Source organism: Nannobrachium achirus (assembly GCF_963921795.1).
Source record: "Nannobrachium achirus genome assembly, chromosome: 19".
NCBI lineage: Eukaryota > Metazoa > Chordata > Actinopteri > Myctophiformes > Myctophidae > Nannobrachium > Nannobrachium achirus.
In genome coordinates this window covers 37703435-37708081 of record NC_137826.1, presented here as the reverse complement: position 1 = coordinate 37708081, position 4647 = coordinate 37703435, and positions in this window count along the sequence as shown.

The following is a 4647-nucleotide window of genomic DNA, read 5'->3' as shown; positions in this document are numbered from 1 at the left end:
GTGTGGGTGTGGGTGTGTGCATGTAAGCCAGGAGGCGGAATCCAAGGGAGTTTCGATGCTGGAGTTTTCGCAACGATTGAATATTTTTGGGATTTCCCAGCGACGACAAGTCTCTGGATATAAGGATATTGTTGATGGAAATATTACTCTCTCCAAAACAAACTTTATCACAAAAAAGTGACAGAGGTATACTGCCATACAAAGCCAGGGTGCAGGATGAATTGTGGTCAAAGGGACACCTAATGCAAATACGACTATAACAGCTTTCTTCTGGTCTTCATCCTTTTAGTTGACCTTGTATCTGTGGATACAAGTACAGGACTGTAGGCCTACTGTCCTGTACTTTTTCCTATGCAAACTAATAAAGTATTCCATCAATCAATCAGTCTACGTTTTTGGATTTATGTATGTATTCCAAAGGTCGAATTAATAAACAATTACCTCAGGAACAGATGTACTGTACAATTAGTGTAATATCACATATATGCCCATATCTCATTTGGCTGACCAGTTGAAACACTTTTAAATCCATTTACCAGCCAATTGTTTCCCGTAGTTACTGCACTTACGCTTTGTAGGGCAGTATAGCAGAGTGAAGTGCAAGCATACCGTACGGTCACCAGCGTTTTCGCCTATGTTTTTTACGGCGGCGAATTGGCCAGACAGGGTGGGTGAAAGCACTCTCCTCCACGGCGAAAGTGCCAGGCGAAAGGACCAAATGCGTTAAGGCGAATAAGTTATAGGCGAATATGCCCGTACATGTGCAGTAGGCTACCATTTGTTATTGTTCTGACTCTTAATTCGTTTTTTTAAGGGATTGAATCAGCATTTATAGGGATTCAAGAGATTAGGCTTTTGTCTTGAGGATGGAAAGGGATAATCCTCTCTATATTAGATAAGATAGGAAAACTGTGTGGTCCATTACATTTGCCTAAAAATAAAATTGCCTGCAGCACTGGCTGGCAACACAATGTAAAACTGACAAACAAACACACAAACAGAGAAAATACAGTACACAAGATTCTATTTACTATAATAATTTCTGTGGCTGTGAGGGGGGTAGATTAGTTCAACATGTGGTTAATTTAGCCAATAGAACTGTCTCCTACCAGCCCCACCAGCCTCACATTCCCTTTTTTATTTAACCCATGTAGCCCATTGTACATGAAAGACTGAAACCATGAAAACACATTATCTTCATACTTACTCATCCTTTCGTGACAGCAAGTTTCATCAGCATTTACAAAGAGGTCCTTGTGCCCTGTTCTACTAGTCAAGCCAATAAGCATGTTGCGTACATACTATGATTATTACAAGCAGCGAGACAATTATTTTCTGCCTAGTGTACTGTAGGCCACCTTGCTAGTTCCTAAATGCAGATCCTTTATTATCCACTTACTGTACATAGAATTTATGCCAGCTCATTATATCTAGCATAGTTGTTCCCTCTGTTGAATGTCATGCACCTGCTGACATTTTCCCTCTCTGTCTCACAGCGCATATACCATGATTTCTTTGCACTGGTTCCTGTTTTCTTTTCCTTTTTTTCTTATAATAAAGTGATATTGATTCTGTTTTATTATAGGCCTCTGTGGGTGTAAAATAGTGGGCCAGTGTGCACAGACTGAATGCTACAATCTTTAACCAGGTTCAACCTGGCGTCCACAAGACAGGAGCTTGAGGCTTTGGGGAGACGCAAGGCCCAAGCGGCTTGTGAGCACAATCTCCCCTGGACCATCTGCCTTTGACAGCTCAGTTGACACTGGATCAACACAAAGCCACTATCGGTGTGTCCAGTAGTTACTGTACTAGCTACTGTCACTGTGCCCACTTCCTGGGGGGGTGGGAGGCAGATGGGGAGAGGGCAGATTGGACAGAGAGCGGGGAGCGGGAAAGCCCATGAGTAGGGGTTGAAGACTGAAAGAGTGGTACAGTAGATAAATAGAATCTTATTTATGCCCTGGGAAATACCACAGACACATTAGAAAAGGTTGAAGCTCTACATTCAGATCTCTCCAGCTCTTTAATAAACAGAAAGTACATTTTTAGGTGGTTTGCCAATTTCATCCATTCAGGAGAGAGAACAGTACACATTGAAATAGTTGTTATAACCACAGGTTATAGTACAGTATATAGCTACTGTACCCTGCACTCATAGTGTATCTCCATTTTTCAACTTTTTTAATTTGTTTTAAATCAGTGCTATTATTGAACACCCTTCACTGTGTGTGGGTTTTTACAAATATTGAACCAATGAATAGTATTAAAAAGCACTTCTGACTAAACCTCCTAACTCCTTTGGATCCTCTAACTGTCTTTCAAATCACCTAACTCCAACTTGTGGAGTTAGGTGGTTAGACATAGATTTTAAATTAACAAACATACATAATATAATATAAACAAACCAAACAAAGTGTATAGGAAACAAAAAGACAAACATAACACAAAAGGAAAAGATGCAATGTTGTGTTGTTCTGAAATCATATCATTTTCTTTTGTCATTTCCGGGAAAACGTTACATTTTGGAAATAGCTGTTTTTTTTTACATGACAGCAGAGATATAATACATTATCACAACTTTCAGTTATATAGTACAGTATACAGCATCACTATCTTCATGGTTATATAATACAGTGTGGCACTCACAATCTTTTACATTAAGACAGAGCTAGGGCCCCTTTCTTATGCTTTATTTCAGACAGCAGAGGGTGAAGAGAAAGTTACTGTAACCAAGGGCAGTTAGAGACAAGACACATGCGAGACAAGACAGGGGTCTGAATCTAACCTGGGTCCTTATTATTGTGCTCATGCATATGTGATATGATTATAGGAGTAGTTAAAGGAGTAGTTCACTCCCAAAATGACTTTTTTTTCCTATTGATTTGATTACTCATGCCATGGAGACTTGAGTTCAATCATTTATTTTACAAAAATAAAATAAGAAAATAAAATAAAAATTACGGTTTCCCCGTCCAGTGGCATGCATTTGGGTCCCCATCCAGGGCCATATACCCGGGTCCCCATCCGGAATCAATGGGGGTAAATTTACTATAATCAAATTTTTGTCTTAGGAATGCGACAAATACCAAAGAATATTACTGAACTCAAGTCTTTATGGTCTATGGCATGAGTAATCAATAGAAAAAAAAGTCATTTTGGGGGTGAACTAACCTTTTTGCCCACCGGCTAAAATGAACAGTTACACTGTAGTCCATAAGAGTTGTGCTCTGTGTCAGGCAGTACATACTGTACAGTCACTAACCGGCACAGTTCAATCTCTTAAATCACTATCTGCGGAGGATAAAAAGGTTATCTACTACATAAACTACTGTAAAACAAAGAGCAGACGTGGACCAGGAAGAGGAGAGTGGGATTGGGGTTAGATTGATGCACTGCGGATGAGATCTATCTTATCTCCAGTGTTGTAAAAAATAAAAGCTCTTAAAACATGGCCAGATAAAGTACCTGGGGGAGACAGGGAGGCCAGTGGCCTCGTCCTTTTCTTGTGGTTTTGGTCTACTATCTTGAATACGCTTTTTAAACAGGCCTTTTGTTTTGAGCTCGACAGGTTTATTTTCTCTCTCCTGCCACGGCATAAGTGAATACATTTTAAGCAATTTGGGAATCCCTTTAAAAAGCCCTTTAAGTGTTAATGACTTGGTTTCTTGGTTGAGCGACCCTCTGACGTTTTGCCTAGTCTTTCCCCTCAGGCAACATAAATATTGTCTGTAATTTGGTGATGATTATTGCATTGATTGGATGTGCACTTTATACTATGCAAAGTGTACAGAGCCAGATCTCTACTGGGGAACAGTATGGCATCGTAATCTTTAAACATTCCTTCATTTAAAACCATTGATGCATCCATTCCATTCCTCATCTCCTTGTCTTCAGAGGGATAATGGAATGTTAAGCTTTCGACCTCTTGTGTGTCATGGAATGAAAAATGTTGACGTCCATAGCTGAGAATGCCCATTACACCTAATTTATGCTCCATCGTTCGGCAGTATCACGTGCCAAAGATTACTGATGTACAAGCTCACAATGCGTTGCATCTGTGCTATTTTGTGAGCTTGTAGATCAACTATTTTTGGTGTACAACAAAGTATAAATCAGGCTATACAATGCACTGGTATATGCATGTATTGATTGCTCAAATGGTAGCATTGGGAGCTTTATCAAGTTCAGTACCTGCTCTGCACCAAGGGTAGGCAGTACTAGGCACCATTTGTTAGACATCCAATAGTACCATGGATACATATGGTGTAAATAGAGGCAGGGCAACAAACAGACATAGCCTCATGTATATTTAAGACATAAAATAAGTTTCTGTACATGGCAGGGGTAGAGTGGAATAGATTGATTCCATCAAATCTAGTTAGTCCTGTCATAGTACATGCATGTGGCAAATGGCTATTTTCCCATTATGAGAATGCCATAGAAATGTATGAGGGTGTAAGTTTACGGTTTGTGTGTGTATACATCAGGGGTTCCCAAACTTTTTTGGCTCGGGGCACCCCTATAAATATTTATTTTATCCGAGGCACCCCTACATTATTATATTCCTAATTTTCACTCCCAGCACCTTATTTTTATAGCATATTTTAGCGATTATGTTGTGAGGAAAACGAGATAATAGCCATTTTG